The 20,478-nt window shown below is 46.3% G+C and overlaps 1 protein-coding gene across 1 annotated transcript in view; it reads right to left on the bottom strand.

Annotated features, from left to right (window-relative positions):
* Nucleotides 1-8,850: 8,850 nt before the first annotated feature.
* Nucleotides 8,851-20,478, bottom strand: part of ILF2 (interleukin enhancer binding factor 2) — a 43,284-nt gene continuing 31,656 nt past the window's right edge. The window contains exon 15 of the mRNA XM_078671409.1: nucleotides 8,851-9,026. The gene's annotated coding sequence lies outside the window, so the exon portion shown is untranslated. The remainder of the gene's footprint in view (nucleotides 9,027-20,478) is intronic.

Here is a 20,478-nt window from a genome sequence, read left to right as displayed (position 1 = left end):
CTTGCGGACCAGAAAGAACCGGGAGTACAGACCTCTTCTTCTTTGAGACAGAGGTACATCTTCTATCGCCCTTTTCCTTAGAAGGATGTCGGCCTCTGCCTGGAGCTCGCGCAGTTGATACTGCGAGCTGACCGGAGGAATCGATGGAGGAGGGCTGATGAACCGAAGACTGTATCCATTGCAAACAATATTCAGCACCCACTTGTCCTGAGTAATTTTCTCCACTCTGCCAGAAAAAATTGAACGCTTCCCCCCACCGGAGCGGGTAACGGACAAAGGGGAAGTAACCGCTCAGGGTCGAGACCCAGCCGGGCCCTTGTTCGCGGTAGAGGACTGCTGTCCACCTCTACCCCTCTGACGTTTCTGGAAGGGTCTTCTGTATTGCTGCTGTTGTTGCTGCTGCTGCTGTTGCCCAGAAGACTGTCCCCTTCCTCTACCCTGCGACCCGAACCGTCGTTGGAACTGGCGGTAGGGTTTCTTGTCTTTGGGCTTCTCCAAACCCACGGCCGTCAGGGTTTCAGCCTCGGCCTTCATCCTGGCCATCTCGTCATCTGCATGTTTCCCGAAGAGGGTGTCGCCGGAAAACTGCAGATTTGCCACTCGCTGTTGCGCTTCAGGCTTGAGCGACGTCAGCCGGAGCCAAGCATGGCGTCTCTGATTGATACCGTGGCAGTATCCATGTGCGGCCAACAGGGAGATATCCGCCGCGGCGCTGATGGCTTGGTTCAAAACCAGCATCCCTTCCTGGACGATCTCCATGAAGTCCTCTTTCCTGTCCCGCGGGACAAGGTCCGCAAACTGTTCCATGGAATCCCACAGCGCACGGTCGTACCGCCCCAGCAACGCCGAGTCGCTGGAGGCCTTCATCGTCGTGGAAGACGTCCCACGCGCCTTCCTTCCAGCTGAGTCAATCCAGCGGCTCTCCTTATCCGGAGGCACAGTGGAGGACGGGGAGGTAGCATGTAGTTTCCTAGCCGCCGTCACAATAACCGAATCAGGCACTGGGTCCATCCGTAAGAAGGCCGGGTCCGACTCTGGCGCCCTGTACTTCTTGACAAGCCTGGAGGGAGCGGCTTTCACCACGGCCGGCGTAAGGAAGAGCTGTTCAGCAGGCTCAACCAGTCCTGGCACCAAAGGCAGTAGGGGGCGAGACAGGTGCTTCGTGTGCAAAGTCTCGAAGATCACAGAAGTCGTCGGCGTAGGGGCCGTCACCTTGATCCCCAACTTCGCCACCCCCCTCAGGAGAACCTCCTGGAATGTGCCAATGTCATCTATCGGAGACACCCTCGTCTCCGGTGAATCCGACAATGTAGGTGAATAGGAACGGGTCCTAGAGGTCGAACGGGACCTGGACCTATGCCTCCTATGGCGATGTCTGGATCTAGAGGAGGATCCGTGTCTACTCCTAGATCTGTCTCTCTTCCCTGAGCGCGACCTCGATCTCCTGGGTCTGGGACGCTCCGCCGGCCTCCCCGGGACGGACGTCTTGGGCTTAGGAGGAACCTTCGACTTAGGAGTCTTCTTCGGAGGTGTCGGAAGTCTGGGCATCGACACCGATCTCGGTGGAACCGGAGGAGGAGCACCAGGCACAGGGGCCTGTGGTCCTGACGGAAGAGCAGGTAGAGGAGGCAATGGAGGAGGGGTTGGAGCCCTCGGAGGAGGACCTCTAGGCAAAGGAGGAGGAGGGGGAGGTGTAATAGTCTTCTTCGGGGTATACACCTCTGAGTACACCGTTCCCGGCGACCCACCATCCTTTCCTGACTGAGGGGAGCCCCCCACAGTCCTTGGCCTGTCCTTACGACCCCCCGACGTCGAAGACCGGTGTCCAGACGTCGAACATGGTCCCCTCGACGTCGAGCGGCCCTTCGGCGTCGACCGTTTCACACGCCTCGGCGTCGACCGGCTTCTATGCCTCGACGTCGATCCTGACCAGATGGACGATCCTCTATACCTCGACGGCGAGCGCTTACGCCTCGACGGCGACCTCGACGGCAACCTCTTCGATCGCCTCGACGTCAACCTCGATCGCCTCGACGTCGACTTCTTCTGCGCCGGAGACCTCTTCCGCCTCGACGGCGGCCTCGACGACGAGGATCCCCTCGACGACGACTATGTCCTCGCCCTTGACGGCGAAGTCGCCTCGACGGCGAGCGCCGACGCCGGGTCCTTCGATGCCGTCCACTCGACGCCGACGACGAAGAGATAGACACTGGGTTCGACGGCGGCCTGTGTAAGTCCCTCTACGTCGACGGGCGACGTTTTCTCGACCCAGAGCCCTGGGGAGACCGGAAACTGGCTGTGGACCTTCCTCTCGACGTCGTGGTCAGTGCAACCGACCCAGACGGAGACAGTGGGCGTTTGCTGGACATCCTGCCCCTGGGGAGCCCCCCAGAGGCCTCAGCATGGGCAGTAGAAGCCCCTCCAGACCCACCTTGAGCCTTCAGTCTTCTCTCTTCAAGGCCCTGAAGCCTGATCTTCCTCCTGTCCTTCAGGGTCCTGCCAGAGAAGCCTTTACAGACCTCACACTCCTCTGGGATGTGTGAAGAGGGAAGGCAGAGGATACACAACTCATGGGGATCTGACTTGGCCTTCTTCCTGGAGCCCTCCGGGCATTTGTCAAATAATGCAGGCATTATGGACAACAAAAGGGTGCAGAAAACCAAGAAGAAAGTCACCAGAGTACTTTAAAAGTACACAAAATCGAATTTAGTGAAAAAACACCAACAAAACCCTTGAAAGGGAGAGCTCAATGCTCCAGGGTCCTGCTTGCAGGAGCCGGAAAAAAGAACTGAAAGTAAGTTGGACCTGCTATGCATTCTGGGATACTGGGAGAAGGTTCTGGAAGATTCTCTTAAAGGCACAGTATCCTGTTCTGAGCCACATAATGGCAGCCTATGGGGCTTGTCTGTCCAGGTTCTTCTCTCTATCATTCCTGAGGGAGTTTGCTGTTAAAGCAATGGAAATCTGTACAGGCTTTTGCTGTTTTGTGGATTTTATGGTGGAATTTCTAGTTGAAGTACTGGACAGTGTAGCCTTTTAGGCTGCATTATCGGTCTTTAAATTCTCTCTTAAGTGTCTATGCTTTTCTGCATTTTTTGACACTGTAAGAGATTATTTTTGATTGCTCCGGGGTCCACGCACATGGGCGGGACTATTCACTAGATTATGGCTATACACAGAGATCCCCTACTACAGAAACACGAGGCCCATACATCAGCAATGATTTGAAGAATAGTCAGTGATGTTACTTCAAAGCCACGTTGATCTCCCATACCGCTATTTTAGCAGCATTTGGATAGAGTAACTGGTTCACAAGACCACCATGCAACACTACGAGGACACTCACTTGTGTGTCTGCAGCCTGTACAGATTCAATGAGTCAAAGTAGTAAAAACAAACCGGTCCCTTCGGGTGTGGCTTGCAAGCCTAAGATGGCGGTCGCATGAGTTCATCGCTCCAAGCCGGCCCTCATAATATCCTGCGCCATCCACCGTCTAGGGACACTGCTGGCCACACCATCAGATATCTAGTCATGGCAGTGTCCCAGAGGCTGATAGACTACTTTATCTTGATTGGTGGCAGCCATGGGGCATGACTAGGAGCCGTCGATGCAGGGCTGGCGGAGACCGAAAACTGGATCGTCCCACACAGAGGACTGTGCCTGCCTGGCTGCCCCAGAGGTGATGCACCGCTTGCGGAGTGGACAGCGGGTCTGGGGGTTCCTCCTGGTTGGTCAGGCTGGCACAGGTCCTACAAAAAGCATGGGGGCCCACAGGGACACTCACCTCCGCTGCTGCAACACCGTACCCTGATGTGTGGATGGCTCCCTGCCTCCCCCCCTTAAGCAGTGACCTGCGGTGATGAGCAGTTGTTGGGGGCCTGCATAGAGAACACTATTGCAGCCTTGTGCCTGCCGGGTTGCTGGCCTCCCCCTGTGGGCTCACCCAATTTCGTCCACAAACAGTCCATCTTGGAACAGTAGAGTGGTGTGGCGGGAAAAGGGCCCGCGTGGGGAATTTATCAACTGTTTTGCGGGGGAACAATATCATAGGACGGTAGTAATGGTTTAAACAGTCGCACATCAAATTCTATAAGTAACTAAGCATTATCCGTTTCCAGTATTTCAATATATATAGATTACGGTGCCATTCAAGGTTAGAGGCATCCCACTACCAAGGATGCCAGGTCAACAGGTATGGAATACCTGTTATTGAACGTCTAGAGATTGGTTGTACCCCGACACTCTAAAAATTAAACTTCAAAAGTATGCAATTTGGATTTAGCTAAATGGCCAGTACTAAATATCCTACAACGAAGATTGCTTCATCAATTGGGGAACATTATAAATGTCAAACAAAGAGAGAAGAGAACATCAAAAAATTGAGTATTTATCTTATCCAATTTAATATTGTCTCAGTCCAATATTTTGTCATGGTGGTTGTAGAGAGCTTTAGGCATAATACTCAAACGTATTTAGAAATCAGAAAGCAGTACATATAAATATTCACATTATGTACATAGGTTGCTAATTAATCAAGCACTACAAGCAAAATCAAGAGTAGCGGCCAAACTGGAGGTCCTAATCCTAGGGATTGTGGCGGACATCGGCACCCGGCGCACATTGTTGAGGGGGCAAGAGAGCTGCAAGCACGAAAAGGGACCAGGGCTGCTCTTGGGATGTGGAGTTCAAGGTTGAGGTGACTGTCATGGGTTGCGATACATGCTGCTGTGAGAGTTTGACGGATGGACGATCTATTGGGTGGGGACTTTGTGTGGCCGATGTCACAATAGACTGCTCCATTCACCCTTTTTCCCGGAGCACTACCACACAGGACTGCAAGGGTCTCCGGAACATTGGGAGCTGTCCGATACCTGAAGAACCCAGCATGGGGTGATGCAGGATTACTCCTATTATTCTCACATTTACCAGTTACACACTAGATTAATCACATTTGTATGCGTAAACAGGCTCAGCCAGTACGTATTTGGGTCGCACAATCTCGGTCCACAGTTGCTGGGCTTTTGATCTGTGGAGGAGTGCCTGGGGATCCATATGTGGCAGCTCAAACCAGCATCCCTTGGAGAGGCCTACTTTAGAAGCTCCCTGGTGGAGACTGTCATGAGGTGCTTCAACCTTAATCAGGGTTCAGCGTCCTCTGGCCTGATCATATGGGAAGCATTTAAAGTGGTGGTTCATGGTCATTGTTTGGGTCACTCAGAGTCCGGAGGGTGTTGGACAGGGTTTTACGGTCCCTGGATGACACATTATACAGGTTAGATATGACCTGGGCACTGACGGGGCTGCGTTACCAGGACTTAAGGAGGCCTGGGAACATTATAATTCCACCATGGAATGCCTACAATACCAACATTACAAAAAACTATTGCTAGAGCAAACGAGGAAGAGGGGAAGCCAGGTAGGATCCTGGCTTGGTTCATTAGGCCTAAATACCAAGGGGCCCCCATCACTCAAATCCAAAAGGGGATGACACCACTATTTCCCAGGAACAATCAACACCTCCTTTAGGAAATACTACAAAACACTGTACAGAGTCCGGTGCCCCTCCAGTCAGGGATCCCAAGCACCTTCTTGTAACAACTACCGCTTCGGGAGCTTGCTCAAGAAGCTAGGGATGATCCGAGGGACCCGGTGCCTGTCCAAGAGCTTCGGTTTGCCATCAAGGAAATGGCTATAGGTAAAATCCCAGCCACGGATGGCCTACCTGTGGAGTTTTAGTCTGAGTTTGTGAGGACCCAGGCCCTGAAGTTGGAAGCACTCTATGCAGATTCAGAATTCAGAAACTGGGTGCGCTGCCTGCGTTCACATGAGACGCAATTGTGGTCCCACTTCCAAAGACCAAGGTTCAGAGAGATCATAGCTCTGTGTTCAGTTACCTGTCCATGCCCAACATGGACTTCAAAATCATTAGCAAGGTCCCAGCCCTCTAACTACTACCCATATAGGCGCACTGATGCAGTGACCAAAACTGTTTCATTCCAGCTTGTAGTACTTTATTCAACTGTAGGTGGTTATATCATGTCCTTTACCACCTGGAGTTGCAGGCTTGACCCAGAGCCACACGCATGTCAGTGGACCTTGAAAAGGTTTTCGACACAGTGTGCTGGGACTTCTTGTTTGAGATCATGTGACGGATGGGACTGGGGAAGCATTGAATAAAACTGGGTTAAAGTGCTGTACTCTGACTGCGTAGGTCAAAACTGGCATCACTATCTCACAACAATAAAATATATACAGAGGCAGGTTTGCCGCTTATCCCCCTCTTTCTCTTCACATTGGCCAGGAAGCCGCTGGTCAAACATTTTTGCCGGGAGGGCGTGGGCACCAGCATAGTGATGGAAGCCTGGGACCACATTGTGCGGACAATTTCCTGTTCTACTTGGCGGATGAACAGGTGCCACGGCTACAGTGCACCTTCTGAAGGAGTTCGGGACCCTCTCTGGCCTGTGGGTGAATAAAACCAAGACCTGCTTGTTCCCTGTGTCAACGGGGATCCAGCAGCAGTCTTGATTTTCCTCTGAACTGGATTTGGTTCTCCACAACCTTTTGGTACATGGGTACCCAGGTGTTCCATTTATTAGAGGACCTGCAAGAGGATAATCTAGGGAAGGCCTTTAGATCTCTTAAATTCATTGTCCCCTTTTGGAGAACTTTTAAACTGTCAATTATGGCCTGGATCTCTGTATCCAAAATGGTTATGCTCCCGAGGTTCCTATACTTCATAATCTCTCGATTGAGGTGCCAACCCCTTAGTTCCGACAGGTGGGCTCTCTGCTTAGAGGACGGATTTGGGATAGGGCTGCCATAGTGGTCCTTGAGGCCGCTGACAAACACCTGACGAGTTGTGCCTGGGTGTCCCAGACTTACAATTGTATTTCCTGGCCACACAACCCCAGTGGGTCACTCAATGGCTTGACTAGGCTCGCCAGGAGGAACTGGGCCCAGTTGGGATGGCACAATACCAGGGAGTGCTGTCGGCGAAGTTGCTTCACCCGTGTGTGATGATTCCCCGCCCTGGTGTATTGTTGCTGGTGGACTTGAAATGCTGGAGGCACTGTGTGCGAGTGGGACTCCCGCATGGGGACACTTTCACAGCCTTGTAATGGTCTGCCTGGACGGATGCCAGGCTGGTGACTATCAATGGGGCTCCCTGATCCCTCTGGAGTTGATGACCCAGTATGTCTTGCCCCCAGGCCAGTATCTGGCTTATGAGGCATTGACACGGACAGTCAGGAACTTGTGGGCCAAGAGCCATGAGGAACCAGCAACACACGCAGTACTTCATGTCCATGGGTCCTGCGCAGCATTTGGTGACGTGGTTCTATAGGGCACTGAACGAGATTAATCGGAAACCTTTGTTAGCACTTCGGCACAGATGGGGAGGGGTACTGGGGCATGACCTTAGAGACCCAGAGGGGCCCAGGGTTCCAGCATATTCTAAAAGTGTCTAGGAATGAGGCTGAAACATATTCAATTATGTACACATGACCTACAAGACAACCCACAGACTCCAGGTCATCTATGGAGGAGAGCCACGTGGCTGCCCTGGACATCAGCTTCTGGATGCGGACTTCTGCTACGTGACCTGGACTTGCCCCCATCTACAGTTCTGGAACATTGCGTTATGCACCCTGAATACTACACTGGGTCGCACCCTTGCTTGCACCTTGGAGGTCATTCTCATAGAGTTGCTCCCTAGGAGTCTGCTGCGGAAGTTGGGATCTATATTCCTGGATTTGGCTCTGGCTAGGAGACTGTAGCAATGGTCTTGAAGTACGCATTGGGACTAGTTATGGGGACCTGAGTGAAAGATGTCAACATGTGAGCTGGGGCGCAGGAAAGGGCTCTGTTAGAGGAAGAGACTCTGGGAGCGCAGAGACGTCCAATCGCGGGGCTGTGGACGGAGGCTGGAGGCCTGGGAGCATCCGGAGAGACGCAGCGGTGGGATCAGACAGACAGGATAGGCTGGGTGAGGTGAGACAAGGAAGACACCTCGGGATACACTGATGAGGAGGGGAGTGTACACTAAGAGGCCAATGTTCGCGTCCCCCACCAGGGTCTCCTATCAGTCTATTGGAGGCTATCCAACCACTCCTTTTCTGGTACTCTCTACTATTAACAGGTACGCATCTCGAGACGGTTTGGTATCTTCCTTACTTGTTTTTCTTGTGCCGGCATTCACGTTTCCCCCTTTCCCTCACTCCTTCAGAATAGTCTGATTGGAAAGGAGACACAATACGGGCAGTTACACACATTGGCCCACTACATGGTTTCGTTTGTTGGCACGTCCCAGGCAGGACCCCAGCAAAGAGAGCTGGGGAGGCAAGGTCTTGGCGATTTGTATTAGGACCCTGTATCACACCTCACTCCTGTCAAAGAACTGATATGATGTCAACTTTTCGACCCTCAGGGGGATGTCCTTTCGCTCTATATGCTAACTTGACCATTGGTTGTAATGTTGATTTGACTCTGCATGGCATGATTTAACAGAGGTGATTTCATAGTAAACGGTCTTTAATTGTGTATATTGCTCATTATTATTTGCAATTTATTATTATTATTTTTTTTTTTTTTAGAGTCCCTTCAACAACACCGCCGTCAGCATCAAAGTCCATCGGCTGCTATCAGCAACGCAAAACACACCTTTCTCCTTTTGGAGCCAAAGCCTAGAAAAGTGACAGTGGGAGGCAGTATTTGGGGAGGATGCAGATAAGTAAGCATACACAAAACACTGATTTTCAGGCAGGCTCTAGCACGAATTACAAAAACTGGGTCAGCTTAAAAACTACATTTCACCCACCAGTCCCAAGAACAGAACACAACAAGCAAGATACAAGTAACGAAATACATTTTTATTTCGCTAGAAAACGATGAACCAGGTAAAAAAAAAAAAGAAGAAAAAAAAGTCACGTGTCAACATAAAATAATTTAACTCGACTGGTATGCTTGTAGAATGGTCGTTGAACTGCTCTCTCGGGTATGATCTGCATCGGTAAATGAGCCTCGCCTGCGAAAACAAAAGAAACCTGTTAAAGGCAGTTGTTTTTACAAAAATAGCTTTCCAAAAGGTGAAATGCCTAGGTTGCAGACACAGCAAGGTGGGGGAAGGTAGAGCTTCCAGAATTTGCCTACCAAGGAGAAAAAGTTAGATGCCAGCAATATAGATATCTGACACTAGGAATATAGAACTCCGACACCAGAAAAAATCTAAATAAAGTCTTGCCCTCAAAGAAAATTCTTTATATTAGGCCATAGCTACTTCCTGCAAACAGTTTACCCACAGTGGCCCATAGGCTGATTCAGGCTAAGAGGAGAAATAATTTCAGCACAGGTGTGAGACTGGTGCCCAAATGCAGGCGTCCTATTGCTGAGCTCTGGATAAAAATGCAAAGTAACTCATTTTACATTGGCCCAATCTTCTAATTTACATCTAAGAAGCCAGAATAGACAGCCTAGCTAGAGCATACGCTTTCCCAAAGCTAGGTGGCTGCGAGTCCCCAGTTCTCGTCAGCGAAAGAAGGCGTGATCCTATGCACTGAAGAGTGCTGCGGGAGCAGGACAGCAGGATAGCCTTACTCACAAACACTACACTCACTACCTCGTACAGCCTAATTACATGTTCCCTCGCCCAGAGTGAAAACGTATGGAATACTGGCAAAGCAGATAGCCGTGCAGATCTATAGCTGGGGCCGGGCTTTAGAGCACTATGATCTGATGGGTGGACTCCAAGGGCTCCGGAGAGTGGCAAGGAGGCTTCTAAACAGCAGTCCAAGCACTTCATTACAAGAGCAATGCGCAATGCACGGAGAGTTCAAGGTAGCAGGGGCCTTAAACATCCTCCATTGGGCAAGATTATTGGTTATAGAGAGCTGCGTTCTGCTAAAAATACAAAAGGATACACACATCACATACCAGGAACGGGAAAAAGGTGACTACAGGCAGGAAGAAAATAAAAGGGAATACCACGGATGATGATTCAAAGGGCGATTATTTTAAAGGATTGAGTGAGGAGCATTTGTACGTGGGTGCCAAAATCAGTCTCTTTCACTCAGCCTCATTTCAAATATACTGCACTACAGATCGACCTTCGCGGATGACCACACAGAGTGGTCCTTGACACAGTGCAACGCTTTCAGGCAGTCAATCCAGTGACTTAGAGAGCCATGGCTAATAGACTTAAGTATGCTGATTAAATCTTAGATATACAGCAGAAGTCACTCTACCCCTCTTTACCAAACTTCAGAGGGATTTGCACAAGCCTTGAAACAAATACCCCTCGTACACACTTGTGGAAGCCTGGCTGCCGAGTGAGATTAAAAAAGAAAACTGCTCAAGTTTCAAACCGATGAATGAACAGACACCTAACCCCATCAACATGGGTAGCTGTATCTCCAGGTTAAAGATGCAACCATTAATTAGGTTCAAGCGTGGGCCTACATATAAATGGTAGTGTGGACTGAGCTGGGCATCCCTGGCAATGCTAGTATGTGGAATGGACAAATCTAAAAGAATAAACAGCAGTGGCTCCAACAGTTCCTCCATGTGTCAATTAAACTCAGTCATGCTCACGGGGCCTTCCAGTCTGGCATACTGCAGAGTTCATCATTGCTAGTGCGCCTGCATTGAATTAGGCAACATATTTCATTGAAGAAATAACTTGTTGTGCTTTGCCACACAAAGTTGTAAGATCAGTAACACACAAACCTCTCTCTAACCCAAAAGCTGGTTTACAATGATTCAGTTACAACAATTCAATGTCTTTTAGTGAAAGCTACATAGCATGTTAAGGTTGGCATACTAGTCTCAGGGTGCAGAAGCTTCAATAAAATGCAGAATGGATAGGTTGGGATGGGAAAATCCCCAACATGGTAAATGGACGTGTCCAGATTGCACGATTGTATATGGACTTGCATCTAGGTTTATTTTGGCCTTGGAGTCAAGCCCATCTATCGTGAGGCCTAGGCCTGCCCCTGCAAGTGTGAAGTCCAGAATCTGGTAGGGCTCTCCTTCGTGCCATCATTGAGTGCCTGGGACTACTGTCCACCATGTCCTAGGTGCATCACATAAAGTAGTGGCATTGGTGTACTCAATACAGTGAATCTTTAGTGAGGCTATACCCTTTTCTCAGTGTCAAGGAGATGCAAACCTACCGGCTCCTCTTGGGAAAGTTCTGCTGTAATGTGGAACACAGAACCATGATATGATAATCTGTGGGCGTGCATGTGCCCAATGTGTAGCACATGCATGGTAGGACTATGATGTGTGTCTGAGTACTGCGACTGGAGGGATCTATTCTGGATGCCCAGAAATTCCACATGGGATAACATGTGGTTGGGGCAGTTTTCCTTCAAAACTTACCATTTGACAAAACCACCCCAAACCATTTTTCTTACCCATGCTCAGTGGATTCACGTCTTCCACACGCAAAATATATTTGAAAGTATGATCTAAACAATGCCTCTTTGTTCCAGTTCCAAGTTGCAAAGGAAGGATCTGCTCTGGGTAACCACGGTTGGTGTCTGGTCGCCTGCCTAGAATCTATCTAGCTATTCATGCTAAAATTGGGAGCTCTGTCTGACTTAGTGTTTCACGAGCATTTGGGGATGAAAGATGACAGACTGACATTGTGCACTCCCATCCTCTAGCACTAAATTTTTTTTACTCGGTCGTCCCTGATTGGCAAACGTTTCCACAGCAGCTGATAGAACGGGATGGTTACTCTTCCTCTACTTTCGAACTTACATTGTTCAATGCTTTAGAATGTTACCATAAAGGAAAGTATGGCAAACAGACACTCACAAATACTTTAAAACATACCCATTTCAAAGTGAATATCATTATGAAATGGTTTCAATTAGTTTATTGCTGAACACGCATGGGCATGAGCGAAATAAAGTGCTGCAATAGTACCGCAAAAAACTCTAATGCGTGCCACAAAATTTCAATTTTGTGTTGTAAAATATGCTAATCTGTACCACAATATCCTGTGGGTATTGTGAAGTGGGAGATTGGAAAATAAAAGTAACAGGAATACCTTAACAGAAATCTTATTACTTATTATACTACACAGTTATACTCCGTGTACAACAAAAAAAATAGGCATTTCAAGAATACTGAACTAAATAAAAATGCTCTTCAAATTATTGTAATGTATTGTAACCAATGCAACAGCTGCAGCAGACTTTTAGGATACTGAAAACTGGCCCTCTTTAAATTATCTAACTTACCCAATGAATTTTTGGGCACTCAAACATTGCATTTGAGTGTTTGCACCAGATGCAAATTCCAAGGCATAATACAATTGGGATTGTCAGCCACATCAATGCAGCAAACCTGATCCATCCTGAATGTAGACATATGTGTGTGTGTGTGTTTTTGATTATTTTTTTTTTCAAACAGTTGGCAATTCCGAAATGCATAAGGATATTGATGCAAAACTATCATCTATCTGTTAACCAACCCCATGAGCATCTCCGAATTCATAAGCGGAGAATCGCCATTGACCAGCAATTCACCTGAACTTCAATTAAAAAATGTGATAAAGTACGCCTACTTTGATGGACAAAACCACTATTCAAGCAGTTTATTAAAAAAATAAAAATAGGGAAATTCTGCTCCTTTAATTCCAAAGCCAGCACTGTTCAACCAAGCTTTGGAAAGTCATCTCAAACTTTGCAATCATCGAGGATGAGATGTTTGAATACTACGGTTCATCTAAAGACGAGCTGAACTTTTTTTTTTAGATTTCACTAGACAACTTAGGGCATCTGTTTATTTTTTTATAATTTTGTTTCATAAATTCACCTTTCATTTTGTCCTCCATCTAATCACCTGAAACCTCCCAACTGCACAGAAGAGTTTTTCCTTTCCCCCTGTGTCTGTCTATTGTGGATTCCTGCTTCACAATCATGGGCGGGGCCACGACCATGGAGAAGGAATCTACACCACTAGACCACCAGTGCTTTGTTTAATGTTGGGGAGTGGCCCCTCTGGGCAGAGTTGGTCCCTACAGGGGATAATTGTATATCCTTGTTCAGCCGCCCCTAATGGGTAGTTCGGCTGGGGTGGGGGGGCGCAGAAGCTCACTAGACATCAGGGAAATATGCATAGAAGGGAAGCAACTCCTTGCGCAACTTTCGCTCCCCTCTGGGAATATTTTTTCTTGCATTATCTGCGACTGCTTGGGGTCAGGTTACTGAAGTGTGGAAACTGGTGTGCATTTCAGACTACAATAACCACAAGGGTGGTGTAGAAAGGTTAGATCAGAGGTTAGCGCCTTACAGTGCTGTTCGTAAGCCATACATTTGGTTTAAAAAGTTGGCTGTTCCTTTGTTTCATTTGGCAACCTTCTATGCCGTTCTATTCAGAGATTGTTCCCCAGAGTCAAAGAGGACTTTTCATTAGTTTCAGCAGTCTGTAATAGGCAGCCTTGCAGTAGTGGAGGAGGCAATTGTTCCTAGAGTTGGAATGGTGGAGGATGGGGCTAGATCAAAAGATTGCCACTTTCACGATTACATTACTCCCACAGCCAAAACGTACCCAAAAACTTTGCTGTAGAGCCTGCGTCTGAAGGTGCCTTTGAATGGATATTTGTATGTACTGTCCAGAGTCGCCTTTCCAATCGTGGGTAAAGTGCGTCCATACGTTTTAAAATCAATCAACTAAAGTACTGGGAGGAACCGATGCAGCTCCGTTATTGGCTCTGGGTACCTCGAGTTTTTGGAAAACTCACAAACCCCTGCAGATGTAACGGTGTATTTGTCTTGTATATGGACCAACATGGCGAGAAGTAATACATTAAAACATGGTCACACAAAGGGGACTTTCCCCAATTAATTTAAAATAGATTTTGCATTTTATTTTAACTGTTAGCTATTTTGGGAAAACCTGAAGGCATCTACACAAATGCCTCCTTGCTTTATTCAGAATTTTGTATACTTTTCAGAAATCTATAGCTCTTCAGGATGACCCAAGCATTTCACAGCGTTTTCCACCATAAACTGAAAGTAGGTTGAAAGCACAAAAATTCGGAATAAGCACTGGCATAGCCAATGGTCTCTGCAATGGGAGTGCCTAATTCCAGATACGGAGAAAGGGGCGTTGCTTTTGCACAGGAGGTTTTTTTTATTTCTGGCTTTTGAATGAACAGATGTGTCCATTGGTGAGAAAAGATTGTGATTTGCAGAATGAGAGGAGCCTTATTTTTTCATACGAGGCTCTTGTATCTACAGCCAAGACCTAAATAACGGGGATTGTCATCGCAAATCCGGGTCTCTGGTCACCCTAAAGTTGCTTCAGCACAAGAGTTTTGCAGCGATGGTAAATGCCCAAGATATTAAAATGTAAAACATATGCAAACTGCAAATATGGAAATGACACCAAAAATGTTTGCTAGTATTACATGCCCGTTTGTATTTTGAAAACATTACTGAATATCAGTCTGCTTGTTAATAACAATTTACCCACCCTAAACATGCTGACACAATTAAAAACACACCGGCCTTTGTAGGTTTGTATATGTTTTCTATCACAAGGTGACCCCCAATAGTGCGGCGCAAGGTTATGTCAGTACGTCGCTGATGGCTGTGTGCAGGCAACCTGTGCTGGAGCTGGAGTTGGTGTCTGTCCCCCGGCTGACTAACCACTGTTCACACACGTCCCTCACAGCACGGGCTCACTCGCCCGAGCCGGCACAGCTGTGCCATTGGCCTGATGAGCTTCTGTAAAACGTCCGGTAGTAGGATCAGTGGGTCACTGTCCCATCCTGTGTTGCACACCCTAGTTCCTCTCCTGAAGAAAGAGGTTCCAAACTTTGTTTTGAAGTTTCAAATATGCTTTTATTCAGCAGAATTTCATTCTTTTCTTTTTTAGTAGCTCATTTATTTCGTTTTTTGCAGCATTTTTGCAAGTATTCACTACATATTTAATATGTCAGCACTGTCCTTTTATAAACATCCAATGCATTTCGAGGCATATCCGCCTCTTCATCAGGGAAAAGGATACTGAAATGGAATAAAACATAAATCGTGATGAATGTTGGGCTGGGTTTGTGGAGTGTAAGTGATGTTTGGGGTTTAAAGGTGAAGGAAAGGAGGGAAGGTTGTGTTTGGAAACGTGTTTTACAGTGGCACCTTAAAAAATGTCCCGCAACCTGTGTAACGTGGTCAGAGATTATCGTCACCATGCTTACGTGTAGCGCTGTTCTATGTGCTCGTACAATCTGTGGATTACAAAGTAGCGGTAAGGGTAATACTACAGTTCTCTTGGGAGAAAGTTCTCAAAACGTTAGTGCGCCAAAAGGCTGCCGGGGTCTCTAAGGACTGACCTGTTACTGGGTGCTGGTTTCGCTGAAACGGTTCCAAGCTGCCGTGGTGTTCCGAGCGGGAGTGTTAGTATCGGTTTGGTGATCGGCTCATGTGATGTTAGTTGCGATCACGTGGTCATAGAAAGTGAAGAAAGCCTATAAGTGTCCGTGTTCGAGCGTGTGTTAGTGGAGTGTCCTATAATTCACTATTATATTTAAAATCGGTGGGCCAACCAAAGTAATTATCAGAGAAGTTACATTATAAAAATATAACGAACAAGGATAAAAATAATATAAACTGAAAACGGTAACAAATGACAGTGAAAAACAACTGTGTGGGGGTCGACATGAGAATACACAGGTGTCCCATTGTTGCTCCATTCATGAGATCACATTGTTCCTAATCATAAATAGCAAGAGAGTTCAATTCTTTCATTGAGCCCAGATGGCTTCTGGGTCGATAGTCTTTGAATCCATACATTCTCACGTTGCAGGAGATATTTGGTATTATCTCTACCTTCAACTTTCACGATGATTTCCAATACAATAAATTTCAATTGGGAAATGTTGTGGGAGTGTTCCTGAAAATGCGTAGCCACAGTGGATTTACTGTTCTTTAGCCGTATGTTTGATTTGTGCTCAGTTAGCCTTGTCTTGATTTTTCTCTCTGTTTTCCCGATATAGAGTTTACCACACGGGCATTTTAAAGCGTAGATAAGGTTGCTCGAATCACATGTAGCATTGACTTGTAATTTTATTGTATTGCCTCTCATGGGGTGGCTAATTACATTTCCCTTCATGACGTTGTTGCAGTTCCCGCAGTTCATGCAAGGTTTGGTGCCCGTGTACTTTGTAGTTGGTGTGTGTCTGTATTGAACTAGTTCACCAATGTTCAGTGCCCTTGTAAACGCAAACAAGGGAGGTTCCTTAAATATCTGGTTGAAATCTGGTTCCAGATTGAGTAGTGGCCAATGTTGATGTATTATACTTTTGAACTTGGGACTGGCTGTAGAATATTTTGAAACCGCCACTATGCGGGCTTGTACTTTTTCCTTTCTGGGTTCTAGGAGTTTAGATCTTTCTATTGTAAGAATCTTGTTGGTGGATTCCTTAATGATTTCCTGGGGATAGCCTCTTTGGTGGAATTTCTGAGCTACTTCAGTGATTCTCAACATAGATTTGTGGGGATCTGATGTTATTCTTTTGGCTCGCGCCATTTGGGAAAATGGGAGATGTTTTCTGAGGTTGGGTTCATGGAAGCTCGAAAAGTGAATCATGTTGTTCCTGTCTGTGGGCTTCGTAAATAGGTCAGTTTCGAATCCTTGAGGGTTGACTGTGACTTTGACGTCCAAAAAATTAACACTTGTGTCAATATTTCCCAAGTTAATTGGATCCTTTCATCAATCGAGTTAAATTGGGTTAACAAGTTTGTTAGTGTCTCTTTACTGTTTTTCCATACGATAAAGATATCGTCAATGTATCTGGTTAACAGTTTCAGGTTATCCGTCCATTCCTTTTTTGTGAAGATGTGGGTTTCTTCGAATTGTTGCATGAAGAGGTTAGCATAGACGGGAGCTGCCGAGTTGCCCATGGCCATGCCCACCAGTTGTAGATACCAGGTATCTTGGTATTTAAAATAACTATGATAGAGAGTGAACAGCATAAGTTCCATGAGAAATGTTTGGAATCCACTGTCTATGGAGGAGTCTAACAAAGCTTTCTCAATCGCTTCGATGCCCAAGGAGTGGGGTATGGACGTATACAAGGAGCGTACGTCTGCTGTACATAGAATTAATTTCTCTTCCGGATTAATTTCAATGCTGTGTAGTTTGGAGATAAAATCAGTAGTGTCCCTCGTATAAGTCCTCATCGATTGTACTGCGGGTTGTAGATATTTATCTATTAGTTGTCCCACGGGTTCGTGGATGCTTCCACAAGTGGAGACTATTGGTCTCATGGGAGGGTCCATTAGATTTTTGTGTATTTTCGGCACCATTCTCAGAGTGGGACTCTTCGCATTTGATTTAGTCAAGAATTTTTTTGTGCGTTCATTGATAATACCTTGATCGTATGCCTTTTCTAAAAGGGTTATCAATAGTTTAGTGAATTCCATGGTTGGATTGTTGTCCAATCTCATATAGGTGTTTGTATCAGTAATATGTTCCATGACTTTTAGGTTATACATACTTTGGTCCATGATGACTAGGGCTCCCCCTTTGTCAGCTTTTATGCATTTGATTTGTTCATTTGATGAGATCCTTTTTAACGTGTCTGTGTCTTTTTGTGTGATGTTTTTGTGATGTTTCTTTCCATGTCTGATCTTAGTAAGATCTTGCTTGACTCTATTTTCAAAGAGATCCAGTGTTTTATGGCTTATGGGTGGTTGGAATGTACTGTGAGGTCGTAGTCCTAATAGTTGATCTGGTTCATCTTTGGGTGGTTTGGGCACCACATTCTCAAAAAAATGGCGTAGTCGTAACTTCCGCATAAGTTTAAAAAAAACTTACTTCCAGTTCTAGGTTATCAGTGTGGGTGGTGGGTACAAATGAAGTGCCTTTTTGTAGGAGTCTTTCTTCGTGTTGGGTTAATTTGTATTTACTAATGTTAATGACTAATTGATCTGGATTTATTTTTTCGTAGATTTCTTGTCCTTGATCGTTCCCGCTGTACTCCTCGTGATAGGAGGTTCTTTCTCCCTCTCTTTGTCTTTTTCTTTCTCTCTGTCCTTTGCTCTGTCCTCTCCTGGGTCGCCTCTTTGTGACTGGCCCTGCTCTAAAAAAGAATTTGGTTCTACAGGTTGACTCGTGGTTGGTTGCTGTGCTTGATCAGTCTCTGGATAGGTTCTTGTGGGTTGAGCTCGTCTAGATCGTTGTGAGTTGTCACTACCCGAAGAGGATGTATCTGTCTGCGAGTTATATGGTCTGTTCCTTCTTTTTTGGGCGTATATATCTGCCCATGTATATACTTCCCCCAGTCGATAGTCTAGGGTATCCCTCTTATACTTTCGAATTTTGCGTTCGTTTATTTCATTAGTGTGTTTATCCATTTGTGTTTTTATATCTTCTAAGATGGTATTCAACTCTTCCTCTGATAGCATTTTAGATAATTCTGTAGACGTTTGTGTAATCTCAACGGTTAGTTCTTCCAATATTCCGGATAATTCCTCGATAATTAAAAGGATAAGGTCCAAGGAACATTTATTTAGGATTTCGTACCACTTATCCTGGAATTTTTTAGAGTTCTTACACAGGGATGGCTTGAGGGCAATCCGTAGGCCCCTAGGTATGCGTTGGTTCCGATGGTATTTGACCAATGTGGTGGCATGCAATTGTTGATTTATACGTCTCTTGCTTAGATATATCAGTTGTCTGATATGTTGTTCTTTGGAGCGGATAGTGGTTTCCTGTGCATTCTCTTCCCTGATCAGTGCATAAATGCGGTCCGCTTCATCTGGTTTGAATGCAAATGTTGAGGCTCTGGCCTCCGTGCTTTTGGCGATGTCCTCATAAGTGTTCATGTTGATCTTTATGGCGTGCTGTCGGTTGTGGACACGAACTGTATAACAAAAGTATTGACTCGATTGCTGTGCGTCGAGTCAATACTTCTGTAAAACGTACCATCCGTGACCCGGGCTCAGTGCTCCATGTTGGTTCGCTGTTCAGCAAGAAAAAGGGCAGGCTGCAGAGCCCAAGAAGCAGGGGTAGTAACGCACCTTAAAACTAGGACCTAAAAGTGGGAGGGTGTACTGTGCCTAGAAGGGCGGTGTGTGTGTGTGTGTGTGGGGGGGGGGGGGTCACGGAATGAGACTGACATCCTCATGCGGGAGCAGGGTCCTGTGTGGTTGCTGAGGCACCATCGCAGAATGAGAGAGAAATCTGAGGGCATGGGACAAGGTCCAGTGTGGTGTGTAAACAATAAAAGCGACCAAAGATACATGGGCGATGGCAGCATCAACTGTGTGCAGTGTGAGAATAAGAAGAAGAAAAAAATGGCGCTTGGAGCGAATGAAACACACCAGCGCTCCCGAAGAGGACTCATAAACCAAGAAAAAGTTGCTACGTTGGTCATAAAATCAAGGATAGTCACTTGGTCCCTTCTCCCAGTGATGGGTAAACACAGGAAGCTGCACAAGAAATGTATGACATGGACAAATGGGGAGAAAGAATAGGAGAGAAACGATGGAGCCAGCAAATGGGAAGCCTATGTGTGGGCTGAAGTCCACCAAGTAGATACAGCATGTCTCTTAGACCGCGCATGCGCGGTCTACAGCCTAGACCTAAAAACGTGTCGCCTCTGAAAAATGGCAAAACTGTGGTAAAAAAAACAAATATAGGTTTATTTGATTTAGCTCTGCATGCTCCTTAAAGCAAGGAAAAAAGTGACTTAAGCACAGCAAACCTTTTGTTAACGTCATTTTTAGGGAAGGGGGGGGGGGGAATTTTTGCAGAAGACTTTTATACTACCCCCCCAAAACGCATAATTTAGCTATACTATATTTTGCCTATCTTCTCAGCCCCCTACAGGGCAATTGACAAACCCTGGGTACCTTAAGATTTCTCAGGATGTTGGAAAAAAGGACACAAACTTGACATGGATAGCTCATGGGAAAATAACGTTATGGAAGCCTACACGCAAACTATCCCAAATTCTCCCCTCCCAACAAAAAAGGCCTAGCAGAGAAATGGTTATTTTGTTTAGGTACGACAACATCATGGTAGGCGAGAACAATTAATTCAATAGGTCCGATCTGCATATTAGGACACCTTTATATTAAAATTGAGATACTCCAATATTCTTCATGCTAATGCCTTCTGCTTTGTCGTTCGTATTCCCATGCTCAGTTTTTCAAAGTCTCCAAGGTTCAAAATCTCCTCACAAATGCAATCATGTGCTATATTTTTAATTCTCTTGAAAATAGAAGTTACAATAGGTCGTCACAAGCGTACTAAGGGGTAATGCGCTGGTGCATAATGCATTCAAAATAACTACAGTAGCAAAACTACAAAAAAAAAAAAAAAACAGGAAGAGAATCCCCTTTTCAAGTCGAAGCCTACCAGACAGCACAGCTGTCTGGTTTGATTAGGAATTCTTGTGGGCATTCTGAAAGATTTATTTTGCCGACTTCAAAATTAGAAAATTTATGTGACCATCGTTC

This window comes from Lissotriton helveticus, chromosome 12 (assembly GCF_964261635.1).
Source record: "Lissotriton helveticus chromosome 12, aLisHel1.1, whole genome shotgun sequence".
Taxonomy (NCBI): Eukaryota; Metazoa; Chordata; class Amphibia; order Caudata; family Salamandridae; genus Lissotriton; species Lissotriton helveticus.
Note: the sequence above shows the minus strand (reverse complement) of the source record. Positions and strands in the feature narration are given on the sequence as shown.